Raw genomic sequence first — 20,438 nt, 5'->3', positions numbered from 1 at the left:
ATGATGGTAGGTCAATTCTGATGAGGGCGAGTGATGATGATAGGCCAAGACTGATGAGGGCGTGAGATGATGGTAGGCCAATCCTGATGAGGGCACGAGATGATAATAGGCCAAACGTGATGAGGGCGCTAGATGATGATAGGCCAAACTTGATGAGAGTGCAAGATGATGAGAGGCCAAACCTGTTGAGGTTCGCAAGACGATGATATGCCAAACCTGATGAGGGCAAGTGATGATGATGGGCCAATCCTGATGAGGGTGCGAGATAATGATAGGCTTAATCTGATGCGGGCACGAGAGGATAATAGGCCAAACCTGAGATGATGATAGGTCAAGCCTGATGAGGGCGCAAGATGCTGATAGGCCAAACGTGATGAGGGCGCGAGATGATAATAGGCCAAACGTGATGAGGGCGAGAGATGATTATAGGCCAAACCTGATGAGGGCGAGAGATGATTATAGGCCAAACCTGATGAGGGCGCGAGGTGATGATATGCCAAACCTGATGAGGGTGCAAGGTGATGATAGGCCAAACCTGAGATGATGATAGGTTAGCGGGGGAGGGGGGGGGGTCACATGCTGCCTGTGAGCAGCCAGTGATAGCGCAGCTCACAGGCAGAAACAGCAGTGGGTGGTAATTAGAAAGAAGCTGCTTTTCATCATAAAAACAAATTGGGCTATTTTAAATAGTAGTGGACAACTATTTTAAGGCGTTCCAGCTTCCCACTACTTTGGGATTGATAGGGAACATGGAAAGCCTGTTCGATCCCCAGAGTTGCCGTGATCTGTTTCATCAGTTTTCAAGTGAAGTGTCTGCCTCTGTCACTCTCTATGGTTTGGACACTCCATATCTGCAAACCACCTCACTTTTCAATTTTTTTATTTTTCCTTTTGCGTTAATTTTGGTCACTGCCCAAGCTTCAGGCAACCAAGGGAAGAGATCAATGAATACCAGGAGGTATTCATAAGTACCCACCTTAAGTAGCTAAGAAGTTCTGGGTGAGCGGCTGCTTCATGATGTCATAATATCCAGGCAGAGGTGACCATGGTGCTGATCTGATCTAGAAAAAAATAATGATGTAGCAAGTTTGCTAGCTCTAGAGACCTGGATGTCGCCATGACAATGTCGGGTCATCATTACAACGATCGGGCCCATGCGATGACGTCGTGGGGCGCCAATCGGAGGGCAGAGGGGGCTTCCTCCTTCTGCCTATTCTCTAAATGCTGCAATCGATATTGACCGCAGCTTTTAGGGGATTAAAGCACCGGGAGCGGTGTGGGTACCGCTCCTGGTGCCGGGTGTCTGCTGTCAGAATCAACTGACATCCGGCGGCGATCGCACGCACACAACCTCTGTGCGCGCAAAATCGCCTGCATGTATACATACGTCCAAGGTTGGTAAGTACCAGGCGAACTGGACGTATGAATGCAGCCAAGGTCGTGAAGGGGTTAACTGCACAAACAATTTACTGTACATTTAAATGTATTTAAACCTATATATAGATATGTACAGACATCTAGAAAACAAAGGTCTACTGCATGCATTGCATAATTCTCACTTATCACACATTACTGTGTAAGTATATGCAATTAGAAAAGTTTTTTAGAAACTGCATTATGCAACAGATTTTTTGTTACTTCAATCAATCTAAAATAAAATGAAAATTAGAGAAAGTTTGCAGCCAGTCATCATTGTGGCTTCAATTTCTACAGAGACCTACAGTATGAGTTTTTCTGCATGCAAACTTTACATCATCAAGGACAAGGCCAAAATGGGTTACTGCCTCCGTGACAAACATATCTGAGCGAGCTAAAATTAATTTACCTTCTGGGTGACCCCCCTGAATAAATTACAAGGAAATGTTCCAATATTTTCTGCAGGGAATAACTGGTTAATTGATAATTTGTAGGTATGAAAAATCTTCACCTACCAACGTTTAGGAGCTTGGAAACAATCTTGTCAAAAACTCCTCTGTCATTCTCTTCATATATTCTCTTAGCAATCTTCTGAACAAGAACTTCTGCAGTGAGTGGAGTTCCATCTAATTGGTGAAGCCCATAGGGATCATCTAAAAGAATAAATTTCTGACCTACTTTCAGCCATCTAATTATGTAATTTCTGGAGAGCTGCACTTAATGTCTCCTTCATTAATGCTGAGTGCTTAAACTTAAACTCAATTAGGCATTCAATTCCATTCATAAAATAGTAACCTAAATAGTAGTGATGAGCGAGCACTAGAATGCTCGGGTACTCATTGCTCGAGTCGAGCAAATCATAATGCTCGGGTGCTCGACCCGAGCAACAAGCCCAATGTAAGTCAATGGCAAACTTGAACATTTTTCCGGCGGCCCCCTGGAAAAATTGGCCAAATCGATGGGAAAAGTGTCAAAATGATATAGGAACAGCATGGGGAAGACCCCTGGAAGCATCTCTGACTCCCAGGTCACTGCTGTGAACATGTTGTCAGAGTATTACGTCACTTTTAAGCTAAAATGGAAAAAATGTTAAGGAACATTCTTTCCAGGGTAATTACTTCTATATAAGGCAAAATAAATAACCAAAACCAAAAATGCTCCTCCATACCTTGGGCTATGTTCACATGTAGTGTTTTTTATGCGTTTTTGCACTTTTGCATTGCTTTCAACGGTGAAAAATACATTCACCCGTAAATGTCATTTTAACACCTTATCTGGCCATGTGGTGTGAGACATGATCAGACACATCATTTATGAAGGAGGGACTGTGAAAGTCACAAAGCCTATTTTTACAAGGCCATCAGGTACCTCTTACTATTGTTAGAGGGCCATCAGCCGGCTATGCTTTGTTGTTCCAATTATTAAGGAGTGGGTCTCCATCTACTGTTATTGCATATGCAGCAAGTTCGAGGGCTGCCAAAAATTAGGACGCACTCCAATACCCCCTTTGAAGAGACGTCAAGGAGGGCCTCATTAATAAAATTGTTACCATTGTTAAGGAGTGGGTCTCCAAACTGGTAATGCCCATGCACTAAGTTCATGGGCTGAAAAACATACATGAACATTCTATATAACATACAGAATGCTAGAGGTAGACCTCTAAAAAAATTTCCTAAGGGCATCATAAACACCCTTAAAAAAAATTATGTGGGTGTTGCATCACAGTCACCCTGGTGATATGGTGGTGGAGGATGAGGAGGAGAAGGAGGAGGACAACAGAAAATAGACAAAATCAAGAAGCGTATACCCATGTCTGGGTTTGAAGAGGTGCATGGGAATAGACCCCCCAAAAATGCCACTGGATTTGAGTTTATATTCTGCTGCTATCATCCGATGGTGTTGAGAAGTCTGGCCCAATCCAGCCCTTGTTCGTTTTGATGAGTCAGCCTGTTGGCATTTTCAGTTGATAGGTGGATGCGCCTATCAGTTATAATGCCCCCGGTGGCACTAAAAACCCGCTCTGATAAAACGCGAGCGGCAGGCTGGCCAGGACCTCCAAGGCATAGAGAGCCAGTTCATGCCCCATGTCCAGCTTGGTTACCCAATAGTTATAAGGCACAGAGGAATCACGAAGGACATTGGTACGGTCGGCAAGGTACTCCTTCAGCATCTTCCAAAACTTTTCCCTCCTTATCAGAATACCCCACGCATCAGGGCCTGGGCGCTGGGAGGGTCTGAGAAAACTGTCCCACACCTTTGACAGTGTTCCCCTGCCACTTCTGCATCATATTTGTGTCTCCCTCGCCTGTACTCCTTGGTTGTCCAAGGAACTGTGACCTCTGTCACCAGCGTTTTCAGATGGGAATTTTTTTTAATTCCTCAACAAGGGCCTTCTGGTACTGCAACATTTTATTAAACCTCTCCACCATGGGAAGGAGAAATAGAAAGTTCTCCTTGTGGCGTGGGTCTAGAAGTGTGACCAACCAGTAATTACGGTCGGTCAAAATGCGTACAACGCGAGGGTCATGGGAAAGGCAGTGTAACAAACTCAGCCATGTGTGCCAGACTGCCAACAGCCAAGTCATCCCTGTCCTGACCAAGAAGACGACTGTCCATGCTATCCTCCTCTTCATCCTCCTCCTCATTCTCCCTCTCCTCAGGTCATCCACGCTGAACAGACGGTATGACTGTTGTGTGGATAGGACTGTCTGTAGCACAGGAAAACAGTTCCTATTCCTCCTCCTCCTTCTCATAATCACCCAATCCGAGTTGAGATGAGATGAGGCTGGGCTGTGTGGCATCACTCTGTATGGTTCCTTGCTCCATCTCATCGTGCTCTGCCGGCAACGCCTCCTCTTTAATTGTGAGCAGCGAGTGTTTCAGTACACAGAAAAGCGATATGGTGACGCCAATTATGGTGTCATCGCCGCTCACCATCTTCGTGGAGTCCTCAAAGTTTTGGAGGACGGCACAGATGTCAGACTTCCATGCCCACTCATCAGCTCTTATATGCGGAGGCTGACCTGAATACTGACGGGCATGTTGAATCTGGTACTGCCCTCTGCTGCTCACAAATGCTTCCCAACATATGCATCATTGAGTTCCAATGCATGGTGACATCACACACCAGTCGGTGAGCTGGAAGCTGCAAACGCTGGTGAAGCACATCGAGGGCGGCGGAAGCTGTAGGAGACTTTCAGAAATGGGCACAAACGCAGCGTACTTTCACAAGCAAATCATGCAGATCTGGGTAGGTTTTGAGAAACCACTGAACCACTAGGTTGAGCACATGGACCAGTCATGGTACATGTGCAAGCTTGCCTAGCTTCAGAGCCGCCATCAGGTTCCAGCCATTGTCACACATGACCATGCCTGGCTGTAGGTTCAGTGGTGACAGCCACAGATCTGCCTGCTCTGTTACAGCTGTCAAATCAACAACTCTGCAGCGGTGTGAGGTTTGGCCCCTAAGCACATTAGCTTCAGCACAGCCTGTTGTCACTTGGCCGATGCAGTGCTGCAGTGCTTCCAGCTTCCAACTGATGTGGTCATTTCAAAGATGGAGGCTGAAGAGGAGGAGGAGCAGGAGCTGTGGAATGTGGGGGTGACCCTGATTGACCCAGGTCCAGCAATCCTTGGCGTTGGGAGGACGTGATCCATCCCAGGGTCCGACTGGGTGCCGGCTTCCACTATATTAACCCAGTGTGCCGTCAGCGAGATGTACCGTCCCAGCCCACAAGCACTTGTCCATGTGTCTGTGGTTAGGTAGACCTTCCCCGTAACTGCGTTGTTGAGGGCACGGGTAATGTTCTGGGACACTTGCATGTGTAAGGCGGGGATGACAAACCAGGAGAAATAGTGGTGTCTGGGGACAGAGTACCAAGCGATGGCCGCTGCCATGAGGTTGCGGAAAGATTCCTTCTCCACGAGCCTAAAAGGCAACATTTCAAGTGCAAGCAGTCTAGAAATATGGTAGTTTAGCTCTGAAAGCAAGCGCAAATATGCAGCCAATGCCCCACAGTTCACAAAGGACAGAGGTAGGGACAACTGAACGCTGCGCTGGGACAAGGACGTGGTTGCGAGTGGTGGTTGCGAGTGAGCAACGACAGGTGCAGGGCGGGAGGAATCTTCGCCTGCACCATGGATAGAGGATTGGCGTGCACGCACAACAGGCAATGGTGTTACCCGAAGACACTGATCCTGGACCCTGGTGTTCGACCCAACTAATCGGGTGCTTTGCTGTCATGTGCCTGAGCATGCTGGTGGTGGTTAGGCTGGTAGTTTTGCTGTCCCTGCTGATGCTGGCATGGCAGATGTTGCAAATGGCCTTTTTGGGGTTATCTGAACAGTCTTTAAAAAAGAGCAAGACTCTGGAAGACCTAACAGTTGGACTGGCAACTTCCTTTGTGTTGGTGTTCCGGGGAACAGTTGCCCACCGTGTGTCCTGCCTGTTGTGGTGCTACGCCTCCCTCGCCCCCTGTGTTGCTGTCCTCGCTATGCATGTCACCTTGCCAGGTTGGGTCAGTGGCTTCATTGTCCACCACCTCGTCTTCCACGTACGCATCCTGGGCCTCCTCCTGACTTGCTGGCAATTGTGTCTCATCATCATCATTCACCTCTTGCAACACTAATTGCACTTTCCCACAGTCACCTTCATGTGACTGTGGCTGCTCAAATATTTGGGCATCACTACATGAAGTGGGCTGGGCAAGAGGCCCGAATCTATAAATGGAAAAGTGAACAGCTCTTCAGAGTGTCCAAGTTTGGGATCACTTGTCTCTGGGCACTCGGCATGCTGGGAGAAAGGAGGAACAGGGTGAGGAATATGTAGTCCAGACTCACGGCTACTGAGACTGGACCGTGTGGAAGACAGGGTGGTGGTGGTGGTGGCAAACTGACTGGAAGCATTATCTGCTATCCAACCAACAACCTTTTCACACTGCTCTGGCTTCAAGAGTGGTGTTCCGCGGCCCCCTAGAATTTGGATGTAGTTCGACATGATGTGGGTGTTTGTTGTGCTCCCTCAGCAGGCACAGTTTAATCTTGCCAAAGGGCTCGGCCTCTGCGTGCACCATTAGCATCACATCCACTTCCCCGTCCCTTGCCCATTTTCAATGAAGTGTGATATTTGGCACGCTCCAAAAAAAGTGACGATTATTACGGCAGTAATATCGGATCACGTCTGATGACCACAGTTTTAGGCAGTGGCGATTTAGATATAAATAATCAGGATTAAGAGCAAAAGAAATAAAAAAGTAGCCCTGATTTCTAGGGCTATGGATATCTGTAACAGCAGAAGACAGAACTTGCTCCTTTTCTGTTGTATACACTGTCCTCAAACTCTGCCTGCCTAACTCCTACTATCACCAGGAATAATATATGCAGCTGGATTAATCCTTAGAAGGACTGTTAGTTCAATTGTGTGTGTGTATATATATATATATATATATATATATATATATATATTATTGCAGTAGATGTAGAATATTTATACCTAACTAATAAACTGCCAATTCTCTCCCTAGCTAAGCAGCACCTCTCCCTACTCTGACTGTCTGAAGGGTAGACTGTGACGTGCATAGGGTCACAGAGTCTAATATAGACCCGATAACGCTATGCAGCCAGCCAATCACTGTAATGCCACAACCAACATGGCTACGGCATTACAGTGAGTGGCAGGCAATCTCTGCATGTTTATTCACTGTTAAAACAGCGCCAAACATGCGGGGCAGGGACTCGAGCTCCCGGCCGAGCATTTCGGAAGTAGTCGCGGAGCGCTGAGCAGTGAGATGCTCGGGCGAGTACAGAGCAGAAGTGAGCACGCTCGCTCATCACTACTAAATTGGGAAAAATCTATGCTATTAAATTGGTTATTAGAGGTAGTTATAAAAAGAAATACATTTACAGTATGATTTATAATAAAAGAAGTCTCATTAGCAATGAATGCCTGAGGTTAATACATTTTACCTTTACGTGTTCCTCTGTTTACTGTATCTGCTTCGGCAAGCTAATAGATCCCACTACCCAAAGTATCTATGCTCCTAAATACAAGTGTTTGTTTGCAAGAATATTACTGTGTCCGATAGTAGTCTAGTCTGTGCATCTGTTGCATGACATATTAGTCCATCTGTTTTAGAATCGATCAAGGTTGTACAATAATTATGGTAATTTATTAACAGTTATAGTACACATTATATGATATTATTAAATAATTATCGGCAGCCCACTAAGCACAACACATCTGTTTGGAAATGTTTTCTATAAATTCTCTGCACAAAATGCAGTAAACCATGTAAAAGTCTGGAAACTTGCCTGTTTTTCCAGTGGTCTCTCTACACTTAATGCTCTATTATGCAGCGCCTTGTCTAGAAGGGATAAAGAGGCAGAAATATTACAATTAACTCATCGCCGAGTTTATATATGTAAATTAAATATGAATAAATTCAGGAATAATTACTAAACATAAACTATAGAAGAATAATCCTAAATACACAACTACACGTTACTAAGACTGCTTTCTACAAAAAAGGTGCTTTATTCCTTTAAGAGTTGATTTGTGAAGATGGATTTAGTTAAATTACTTTAATCGTTGGGTTACAGTGAACATGTCAGCTGCATTCTCCCCATATAGAGTACAGACCAAAAGTTTGGACACACCTTCTCATTTAAAGATTTTTCTGTATTTTCATGACTATGAAAATTGTACATTCACACTGAAGGCATCAAAACTATGAATTAACACATGTGGAATTATATACTTAACAAAAAAGTGTGAAACAACTGAAAATATGTCTTATATTCTAGGTTCTTCAAAGTAGCCACCTTTTGCTTTGATTACTGCTTTGCACACTCTTGGCATTCTCTTGATGAGCTTCAAGTGGTAGTCAACGGAAATGGTCTTCCAACAATCTTGAAGGAGTTCCCAGAAATGCTTAGCACTTGTTGGCCCTTTTGCCTTTACTCTGCGTCCAGCTCACCCCAAACCATCTCGATTGGGTCCAGGTCTGGTGACTGTGGAGGCCAGGTCATCTGGCGTAGCACCCCATCACTCTCCTTTTTGGTCAAGTAGCCCTTACACAGCCTGGAGGTGTGTTTGGGGTCATTGTCCTGTTGAAAAATAAATGATGGTCCAACTAAACGCAAACCGGATGGAATAGCATGCCGCTGCAAGATGCTGTGGTAGCCATGCTGGTTCAGTATGCCTTCAATTTTGAATAAATCCCCAACAGTGTCACCAGCAAAGCACCACCACACCATCACTCCTCCTCCTCCATGCTTCCCCCGGCATGTAGAGTCCATCGGTTCACCTTTTCTGCGTCGCACAAAGACATGGTGGTTGGAACCAAAGATCTCAAATTTGAACTCATCAGAACAAAGCACAGATTTCCACTGGTCTAATGTCCATTCCTTGTGTTCTTTAGCCCAAACAAGTCTCTTCTGCTTGTTGCCTGTCCTTAGCAGTGGTTTCCTAGCAGCTATTTTACCATGAAGGCCAGCTGCACAAAGTCTCCTCTTAACAGTTATTGTAGAGATGTGCCTGCTGCTAGAACTCTGTGTGGCATTGACCTGGTCTCTAATCTGAGCTGCTGTTAACCTGCGATTTCTGAGGCTGGTGACTTGGATAAACTTATCCTCAAAAGCAGAGGTGACTCTTGGTCTTCCTTTCCTGGGGCGGTCCTCATGTGAGCCAGTTTCGTTGTAACGCTTGATAGTTTTTGCAACTGCACTTGGGAACACTTTCAAAGTTTGCCCAATTTTTCAGACTGACTGACCTTCATTTCTTAAAGTAATGATGGCCACTTGATTTTCTTTACTTAGCTGCTTTTTTCTTGCCATAATACAAATTCTAACAGTCTATTCAGTAGGACTATCAGCTGTGTATCCACCTGACTTCTGCACAACACAACTGATGGTCCCAACCCCATTTATAAGGCAAGAAATCCCACTTATTAAACCTGACAGGACACACATGTGAAGTGAAAACCATTTGCGGTGACTACCTCTTGAACCTCATCAAGAGAATGCCAAGAGTGTACAAAGCAGTCATCCAAGCAAAAGGTGGCTACTTTGAAGAACCTAGAATAGAAGATATATTTTCAGTTGTTTCACACTTTTTTGTTAAGTATACAATTCCACATGTGTTAATTCATAGTTTTGATGCCTTCAGTATGAATGTACAATTTTCAGTCATGAAAATACGGAAAAAACTTTAAATGAGAAGGTGTGTCCAAACTTTTAGTCTGTACTGTACATTCTGTCTTCTTTCTAGAGGGCAATACACATTTCTAGCACACAGGATCTGGTTTATAATTGCTATAATAATTGCTTATAATAACTGCTTATAATCTGGCCCATAAACACTATCTAAGCGATGCTAAATTATAGCATTAATTGCATATTTAAGAGTAAGTTTACCTTGGCTACTTTCTGGTTTAGGAAGTCCATGAACAAAACATATCACTCTAATAAGGGCACAGAAGGAAATTACATGCTTAAGAGCCATTTCACACCAATACAAATAGCCTTGTCCAATCCTGCTGTATACTTGGATTCAGTCGCTGACTTATTCTTGTGCCAATAACCAGTGCATTGGTTTATAATTGAGGATATCAGAGAGGGGCAAGAGGAGAAGGACATTTTCTTCAAGGTAGAAGTGAAGCTGGAGCTGTCCTAGGCAGAAGTGCTGAAACTGTTGCAGCCAGAGGCACCAAAGAAGTCCACTAGTGTCATGCTGAATCTGGATGGCACTGCCCTCCGTGGTGTTGCACCAAAATTTGACTATAATGTCCAGCTGACCAGCTGCTCACTTACGTGGTGCTGAATCTAGACTGTGCTGCCCAGATCAGAGCTGCCCATCGGTGTGGTGCTGAATCCAGGACTGTACTGCCCAGAGGAGAGCTGCCCATTGGTGTGGTGCTGAGTCCAGGACTGTACTGCCCAGAGGAGAGCTGGCCACCACTATGGTGCTGAATCTAGGACTGTACTGCCCAGAGGAGAGCTGCCCATCGGTGTGGTGCTGAATCTAGGAATGTAGTGCCCAGAGGAGAGCTGCCCACCAGTTTGGTGCCGAATCTAGGACTGTAGTGCCCAGAGGAGAGCAGCCCATCACTGTGGTGCTGAACCAGTACTAAACAAGGGAAAGGACACAGAAGATTGCCCCAAATGCTGAGCAGAGATGCTAGATGTGCTGTAGCTGTCTTCTATTGTTCATCAGCAGATCGCATCAGTCTATAAATGGGATGTGCTCTGCTATATCCCTGCAGCTTACTTATAATTCTCAACTGGTGCATATTAAATGAGACAAAATAACTCACACCTGAGGATGCTAATAAGGGTAAATCGCCACCCATATAGACTCATAGAAGAAAAAAGCGATCAAGATCACCCAAAAGAATGTTTCTCAATATAAAAGACAAATTTTATTGTATGAATATAAAATACAAAATGTAATACACATACTTGACAAAAATGGTGCAAATACATACACTATAAAAAATCCATCGTAATGTAGGACCGACGGGGTCCGTTCTGTGAGAATCACAACAGCTCAGTGGCCATGTGCACTGTCATTAAGTGACCCACCAAGCCATACTAGAGTCCAGGAAAATAAAACTGGTCTATAGTAAACAGTTCATTGAATGGTCACCAAATAGTTAAGCATCAAACTATCCACAAGAGATAGATGTATGAACAATTAATTCATACCTGGACACAGGACCATATGGTGTGGGAGCTCACAGGGGGGCCACGCGTCCACCCCAATGCGCGTTTCGGCGCTGCCTTCTTCAGGGGGCGTTAACCAACTCAGGAGGTGTGTCTCTTTAAATGATAGCCCAGCCAATGGGTGAAGATGGGAGGACCATGAGTGACGCATGTAGCGTTGCGGTTGCCAGGGCGACCCATGACGGCGTCATTTGGCGCATCACGCGGAAGTCACTTGGGCCCATGTGACTCCGCAGGTCCTTGCAGGTAGACGCCGAAGACCACGGGGCGCTGTGCCAACCCGCGAAGCGCATGCGTTCAGGTCCTATTGGCCCCAAACACTATCCCAGTGCTCAAAGAATGCAGTACATAGACGGCATACCCGCCCAAGTTACATGTCACCTTTACCACAACTCATACAATGCGATCTGAAGGTCAGTTTAGCAATACATTTAAATCTGGATAATAATACATTATCATATAAAACACAATATATCAGATGTTATAATTAATAGAAAAGTTTCATACATTAACCAACCCAAAAACAACATGTACATACTTTATAATGTCTTCATTCATATAAATATAGATAGTTACCATATCAGTGTACAGACAATAGCTCACATATCTGGCAGGGTACTGTTGAAGCTTTATTTGAGTTCATGGAATCCCTCAATAAGAATGATATGAACATTTTTATCACATTTACGTGGGATAGAAATGTAATTAATTTCTTAGATGTGACCCTTACTAGGGATCAAAATAATTTCTTACAGACTAGTATCTATAGGAAAGACACTTCTACAAATATGCTACTCCATGCGACATCCTCTCATCCCCCTCACATGATTCAGGCTATACCAACAGGCCAATTCCTACGTTTGCGTAGGATTTGCTCTGACAACATGGAATTTGTTAGACAGTCAGAAGACCTGAAAAATAGATTCTACGAAAGGGGCTATAGCAGACGCATGGTAAAAAGAGCATATCATCGTGCCAAATACTCTAGTCGACATGAATTATTATATAAAAAAAAGAGCCCCAAGATAGATGGAGGACAAAGTGAGATTCATAACAAATTACCATGGGCAGTTTGGACGTATGAGGGAATGCTTGAGCAAGGTGTGGCCAATTTTATTGACAGATCCCACGCTGTCAAAAATTCTTCCTGATCGTCCATCTATCACTGTACGTCACTCCAAAAATCTACGGGACCAACTGATACACAGTCATTACCAGACTGAATCCGTGACTACAATTTTGGGTGCCTCAAGTCCTGTGTGGAAGCTTTCCTTGCGGTCGATGTGTTGCCTGCCCTAATGTGCAAAGAGTGAATACCTTCACTAATGCAGCTGGCACTAAGATATATGAAATCAGGAGCCGCATCACCTGTACCTCACGCTATGTTATCTACTATGCCACTTGTCCTTGTGGACTAATCTACATTGGCCTAACTACGCGCCAATTGAAAGGGAGAGTAAGGGAACATGTGTTGGGTGTTTTGGCAGCCACAGACAGCATGGACACTTCCACACTCAGGACAATACAACGACACTTCAAGCTATGTCATGGCTGTGATAGTTCCCTATTAAAGATCAGAGGGATTGATTTACTTAAGTACGGAATTCGTGGAGGAAAACTTAGTCAGCGTTTAGCTCAACTACAGTCACGATGGATTTGGAATTTAGGTACGGTACATACAAATGGATTGAACGAGAACCTCAGTTTTGTCCCTTTTATCTGATCCCTCTCTGCCTGCAACATACATCTATATTGTTTTTTAAATTGTTTTTAATTTTGATTTTATTTTTCACAGTGTGTATCCATCTATATTTGTTGCTAAATCTTCTTGGGATGGATGTGGCCTAGTTACATCTCTTCTGATGCCTTTTATCTTCGACCATGGGTGGAGAGGAAAATTCACTTGATCTGGGAATGACAAGTGCCTTACTGTGCATCGATTGGCTTTCTGACCCGTTGATATTGTAATAATTTTTTTTGTACCCATTGTATGAGAGCTTATCCATTGCAGTTTGGCCAGGTATCTCATGCAGTGCAGGGGGTGTCCACGTCGAGTCATGTACGGACTCCTTTGGGGTTTTGTCATGCCAGGCGTGGACACCTCCTGTCTATGATATTCTGTCTATATTTGTGGGTGCGCACATGTTCCCCTATAGGGACACTTACATTCTTGTGGGATGTAGTGCATGATTATATATATATTTCGGACCCCATAATGACTACATCACATGTATGGATAATTTAGGAGTGAGGACTGTAGTGGTTGTGATGTTTGTCACTTTTATTATATGTAAGCTATTGTCTGTACACTGATATGGTAACTATCTATGTTTATATGAATGAAGACATTATAAAGTATGTACATGTTGTCTTTGGGATGGTTAATGTATGAAACTTTTCTATTAATTATAACATATCTGATATATTGTGTTTTATATGATGTATTATTATACAGATTTAAATGTATTGCTAAACTGACCTTCAGATCGCATTGTATGAGTTGTGGTAAAGGTGACATGTAACATTGGGGGGTATGCTGTTTATGTACTGCATTCTTTGAGCTCTGGGACAGTGTTTGTGGCCGATAGGATCTGTATGCATGCGCTTCACGGGCTGGCACAGCACCCCGTGGTCTTCGGCGTCTACCTGCAAGGACCTGCAGAGTCACATGGGCCCACGTGACTTTCGCGTGATCCGCCGCATGACGCCGACGTACCGGGTGGCCACGGCAACCGCGACGCTACGTGCGACACTCATGGTCCTCCCATCTTCACCCATTGGCTGGGCTATCATTTAAAGAGACACACCTCCTGAGATGGTTTACGCCTCCTGAAGGCAGTGCCAAAACGCGCGTTGGGGTGGACGCGTGGCCCCCCTGTGAGCTCCCACACCATATGGTCCTGTGTCCAGGTATGAATTAATTGTTCATACATCTATCTCTTGTGGATAGTTTGATGCTTAACTATTTGGTGACCATTCAATGAACTGTTTACTATAGACCAGTATTATTTTCCTGGACATCTTTAAATACTTGTACATTTACTTGGACTCTAGTATGGCTAGGTGGGTCATTTAATGACAGTGCACATGGGCACTGAGCTGTTGTGAATCTCACAGAATGGACCCCATCGGTCCTACATTACGATGGATTTTTTATAGTGTATGTATTTGCACCATTTTTGTCAAGCATGTGTATTACATTTTGCATTTTATATTCATACAATAAAATTTGTCTTTTATATTGAGAAACATTCTTTTGGGTGATCTTGATCGCTTTTTTCTTCTATGAGTCTATATCCCTGCAGCTTGTAGATCAGGAATCAGAGCTCCATTGTGCGTCACCTGAATGACAGCAGTCTGGCATCACCAATGCTGCTATGCGGCACATTGCGCCCTTTACTACTGTTTGCGATGTAAAACCCCTTCTAATTGGAGCGAGAGGATCTGTGATTGCTTATTGAAGACACACCCTCGTACATGGTGGACTTGTGTGTTCCCTTTAAAAATGAGTGGTTCTCACATGTTGTGGCTGATGCCTGATAACATAAGTGCTATCCCCTCATTCTGCATGACTGCAGCTGTCGTCTCATGGGCGGCTGATGTATTCCGTCACTATAGTACAGGTGAGATCACAGCCATCTGTAGGAAAAAAACACCATCTTATCCGTGTCATGTACAGATTGTGGTAAATCGACTCTCTCGGCTTCTTAAAGAGGCAGACACAGGAACCGTTTCTATTTAAAGTGCGGCTGATTTATTGCAATCTTCATAAACCACGTCACCAGAAAACATAAATACAGCTTTTGTCCGGCAGAAGGGTAAACATAAAATAACAAGTCCATACAATAGTGCTGGTTAGCCAGCCCACCTGGCTTAGAGTCCAGCTTTCATGTCCTTTAACAAAGGGATTCAAACCAGGAGACCTGCAATCTCCATACATCCAGCACGTGTGAAAACAAACAGCTCAGAGCTTTCACCTCCAGGCCCTCCCCACACCAAATGCTCTGAAAGGCTGTGAATTATATCCTCAGAGTTCCTCCCTCTCTATAGGTGTTCAATCATCCCAGCACCAAAGATGGCTGTTTAGCTCACTTGTGTGCTGGAACCTTTTTCCTATGTACAATTACTGCAGCTATCAATCTCAGTGCTACATATCTCCCCTCTAGTACTTTGCCAGTGACTTTGTCACAAGATGCATGTCACTATGCAAGTCGTCCCTGTATTCCTAAACATCAGCAATAAAGTAGGAAGGAGTGAGTCACTGAATGCAAAATGTGACAAAATAAAACCAACCTTGTAAGGCTGCATGTGTAATGGTCATAGCAACCTCCAGTTACAGTCACATAAAATCCCTGGTGCCAGTGATAAAGGAGGGGAGATCTCTGTAATACCATATATGTGTAGGTTTAGTCCACCAGTGTCTGGAAGGCATGTTGAGCTCAGCTATGTTGCTCATGAGAGCGCTGGGTCCTAATGTCCACCATTACCACTCCGTTCTTAGTCTAATTTTACATATCACTTGATCAATGTATTTCTTCCAACATTAGATATTAATAATAAAGTGTTTAATTGAAAATATAATGAATAAGGTTAAAGCTTTAAAAGAAGAGACGTGTATGATAAACTATACAGTGGGTACGGAAAGTATTCAGACCCCTTTAAATTTTTAACTCTTTGTTTCATTGCAGCCATTTGGTAAGTTCTAAAAAGTTCATTTTTTTTCTCATTAAAGTACACTCTGCACCCCATCTTGACTGAAAAAAAAAACAAATGTAGAAATTTTTGCAAATTTAGTAAAAAAGAAAAACTGAAATATCGCATGGTCATAAGTATTCAGATCCTTTCTCAGTATTGAGTAGAAGCACCCTTTTGAGCTAGCACTGTCATGAGTCTTCTTGGGAATGATGCAACAAGTTTTTCACACCTGGATTTGGGGATCCTCTGCCATTCTTCCTTGCAGATCCTCTCCAGTTCCGTCAAGTTGGATGGTGAACGTTGATGAACAGCCATTTTCAGGTCTCTCCAGAGATGACCAATTGGGTTTAGGTCAGGGCTCTGGCTGGGCCAGTCAAGAATGGTCACAGAGTTGTTCTGAAGCCACTCCTTTGTTGTTTTAGCTGTGTTCTTAAGGTCATTGTCTTGCTGGAAGGTGAACCTTCGGCCAAATCTGAGGTCCAGAGCACTCTGGAAGAAGTTTTCATCCAGGATATCTCTGTACTTGGCCGCATTCATGTTTCCTTCAATTGCAACCTGTCGTCTTGTCCCTGCAGCTGAAAAACACCCCCATAGCATGATGCTGCCACCAACATGTTTCACTGTTGGGATTGTATTAGGCAGGTGATGAGCAGTGCCTGTTTTTTTCCACACATACCGCTTAGAATTATCACCAAAAAGTTCTATCTTTGTCTCATCAGACCAGAGAATCTTATTTCTCATAGTCGGAGAGTCCTTCATGTGTTTTTGAGCAAACTCTATGCGGGCTTTCATATGTCTTGCACTGAGGAAAGGCTTCCGTCGGGCCACTCTGCCATAAAAGCCTGACTGGTGGATGGCAGCTTGACTTTGCGGAACTTTCTCCTATCTCCCTACTGCATCTCTGGAGCTCAGCCACAGTGATCTTGGGGTTCTTCTTTACCTCTCTCACCAAGGCTCTTCTCCCACAATTGCTCAGTTTGGCTGGACGGCAGGTCTAGGAAGACTTCTGGTGGTCCCAAACTTCTTCCATTTAAGGATCATGCAGGCCACTGTGCTCTTAGGAACCTTGAGTAATGTAGAAATTCTTTTGTAACCTTGGCCAGATCTGTGCCTTGCCACAATTCTGTCTCTGAGCTCCTTGGGCAGTTCCTTTGAGCTCAAGATTCTCATTTGGTCTGACATGCACTGTGAGCTGTGAGGTCTTATATAGACAGGTGTGTGCCTTTCCAAATCAAGTCCTATCAGTTTAATTAAACACAGCTGGACTCCAATGAAGGAGTAGAAACATCTCAAGGAGGATCACAAGGAAATGGACAGCATGTGACTTAAATATGAGTGTCTGAGCAAAGGGTCTGAATACTTATGACCATGTGATATTTCAGTTTTTCTTTTTTAATAAATTTGCAAAAATTTCTACATTTCTGTTTTTGTTAGTCAAGATGGGCTGCAGAGTGTACTTTAATCAGAAAAAATGAACTTTTTAGAATTTACCAAATGGCTGCAATGAAACAAAGAGTGAAAATTTTAAAGAGGTCTGAATACTTTCCGTACCCACAGTATATCTGTTGTGAATAAAAGTACTAGTAAATTCACTCTGCATCTCAAGTGTCATATCTACAGTGCCAAAGGTTTTCTATCTGAATCTTATTGCTATTCCTTCTGTGCACTACATCTTCTAATTAGGAGTGCAAAACTTCTAACGCTTTACAGTATGATAAACTGATTGTATATACGAGTACTTCTATATATCTCTTTGGACAAAACTATTGTGATACACCTTTAAATCATTGTATTCAGAGTTTTCATTCAGTTCCATGGCTGCAGGCGTATGAAATCCAGCCAGTAGTTATGTAGTCAGAGTTTACATATAAACATATGTGAATGCATTATTCTAAAGAGTTCACTGAATTCAAATCTGGTCCTGTAATAGGAGGTCAACATTGTTTGTAAAAGTTCTTCGTTCCTAAATATTCCACAAGCAATCATCTGTGTATGAGATTATTAAAAAGTGGAAGCAGTTAGGAACTACAGGCACTCAGCCACGAAGGAGACCACGTAGAGTTACAGAGCGGTGTCACCATGTGCTGGCACATGGTGGATCGATAAAAATCACCAACGCTCTGCTGAGTCCATAACTCCAGAGTCTAAAACTCCTTTGTCATTAACATCAGCACAAAATCTTTGCCCCAGTAGCTTCATGGCATGGGTTTCCAGGTACTACATCCCCTGGCAAAAATTATGGAATCACTCAATTCTGAGGAAAAAATTATGGAATCATGAAAAACAAACACACAAAAGAACACTCCAATACATCACTAGTATTTTTTTGCACCACCTCTGGCTTTAATAACTCAGTCTCGGAGGCATGGACTTAATGAATGACAAACAGTACTCATCAATCTGGCTCCAACGTTCTCTGATTGCTGTTGCCAGATCAGATTTGCAGGTTGGAGCCTTGTCATGGACCATTTTCTTCAACTTCCACCAAAGATTTTCAATTGGATTGAGATCCAGACTATTTGCAGGCCATGACATTGACCTTATGTGTCTTATTTCAAGGAATGTTTTCACAGTTTTTGCTCTATGGCAGGATGCATTATCACCTTGAAAAATGATGTCATCATCCCCATACATCTATTGATGGGATAAAAAAACTGTCCAAAATATCAATGTAAATTTGGGCATTTATTGAAGATGTAATGAGACATCTCCCCAGTGCCTGTACCTGACATGCAGCCCCATATCATCAATGACTATGGAAATTTGAATGTTCTCTTCATGCAGTCATCTTTATAAATCTCATTGAAACAGCACCAAATAAAAGTTCCAGCATCATCACCTTGCCCAATGCAGATTCGCGATTCATCACTGAATATGACTTTCATCCAGTCATCCACAGTCCATGATTGCTTTTCCTTAGCCCATTGTAACCTTGTTTTTTTCTGTTTAGGTGTTAATGATGGCTTTTGTTTAGCTTTTCTGTATGTAAATCCCATTTCCTCTAGGCGGTTTCTTACAGTTCGGTCACAGACATTGACTCCAGTTTCCTCCCATTCGTTCATTTGTTTTGTTGTGCATTTCCTGTTTTGGAGACATATTGCTTTAAGTTTCCGGTCTTGACGCTTTGATGTCTTCCTTGGTCTACCAGTATGTTTACCTTTAACAACCTTCCCATGTTGTTTGTATTTGGTCCAGATTTTAGACACAGCTGACTGTGAACAACCAACATCTTTTGCAACATTGCGTGATGATTTACCTTCTTTTAAGAGTTTGATAATCCTCTCCTTTGTTTCAATTGACATCTCTCGTGTTGGAGCCACGATTCATGTCAGTCCACTTGGTGCAACAGCTCTCCAAGGTGTGATCACTCCTTTTTAGATGCAGACTAATGAGCAGATCTAATTTGATGCAGGTGTTAGTTTTGGAAATTAAAATTTCAGGGTGATTCCATCATTTTTTCCCTCTGTTCGGTCTGAAAAAAATTTACCCTTATTGAGTACCACATTTTTAATCTTGATTTCTTTGTGTTTCTTAAAGCCCTAAAGTTGCCATTTGAAATTACTTTAGTTTTGTGCCATGTCTGTGATCTGCTTTTTTTCAACAACATTAAACAGCTGAATGAGCATCCTCTGAGCCTGGTGATTCCATAATTTTTGCCAGGGGTTGTAGCAGCTGCATGCAAGCCGTACATCACCAAGCACAATGCCAAGAGTCAGATGAAGTGGTGTAATGATATCAGCCACAGGACTCTGCAGCAGTAGAAACTTGTTCTACGGAGTGATGAATCACACTTCTCTATCTGGTAGTCTGTTATATGAATCTGAGTTTGGAAAACATAGTAACATAGTCTTAATTCAACCTTAAAAACTATGTTACTAAGTCCATTTAGTTCAACCCATAGCCTAACATGTTGATCCAGAGGAAGGCCAAAAAAACCCATGTGGCAAACACTAAGCTCCACTTTGGGGAAAAAAAATTCCTTCCTGACTCCATACGGCAATCAGACTGGTTCCCTGGATCAACGCCCTATCAAGGAATATAGTATATATAACCTGTAATATTAAAATAGCTAAATAACCCCAAGTGTAATAACCTGTCTTAGTATTGCAGAACCCCAGTCCTCTAATAACCTTGGTTGCTCTTCTCTGCACCCACTCTAGTTCAGCTATGTCTTTCTTATTCACCGGAGACCAGAACTGTACACAGTATTCTAAATGTGGTCGCACTAGTGTCTTGTATAGCGGTAAAATTATGTTCTCCTCATTAGCATCTATGCCTCTTTTAACGCATTCCATTATTTTATTTCCCTTTGCAGCAGCTGCCTGACATTGGCCACCAACAGTGTAGTCCACCAATACACCCAGGTCTTTTTCAGTGACAGTTTTGCCCAGTGTTTTACAATTAAGCATATAATTATACATTTTATTTCCTCTGCCCAAGTGCATTACCTTACATTTATCCCTATTAAAGCTCATTTGCCATTTATCAGCCCAAGCTTCTAGTTTACATAGATCCTCCTGTAATATAAAATTGTCCTCCTCTGTATTGATTACCCTGCAGAGTTTAGTGTCATCTGCAAATATTAAAATACTACTCTGTATGCCCCC

At 43.2% G+C, this 20,438-nt stretch overlaps 1 long non-coding RNA gene across 2 annotated transcripts in view; it reads right to left on the bottom strand.

Annotated features, from left to right (window-relative positions):
* The window catches only part of LOC141166317 (uncharacterized), a 55,874-nt gene that overhangs the window by 11,000 nt on the left and 24,436 nt on the right, over positions 1-20,438 (bottom strand). For both annotated transcript variants that reach the window (XR_012251278.1, XR_012251279.1), the window contains exons 2-4: positions 7,726-7,778; positions 1,932-2,042; positions 977-1,061 (exon numbers count right to left, since the gene is read on the bottom strand). This is a non-coding gene — a long non-coding RNA (uncharacterized lncRNA). The remainder of the gene's footprint in view (positions 1-976; positions 1,062-1,931; positions 2,043-7,725; positions 7,779-20,438) is intronic.

The sequence above is a fragment of the Phyllobates terribilis genome, unplaced genomic scaffold (assembly GCF_046119375.1).
Source record: "Phyllobates terribilis strain yellow unplaced genomic scaffold, ASM4611937v1 Scaffold_11__3_contigs__length_659146591, whole genome shotgun sequence".
NCBI lineage: Eukaryota > Metazoa > Chordata > Amphibia > Anura > Dendrobatidae > Phyllobates > Phyllobates terribilis.
This window is presented reverse-complemented; position numbering and strand designations above follow the sequence as displayed.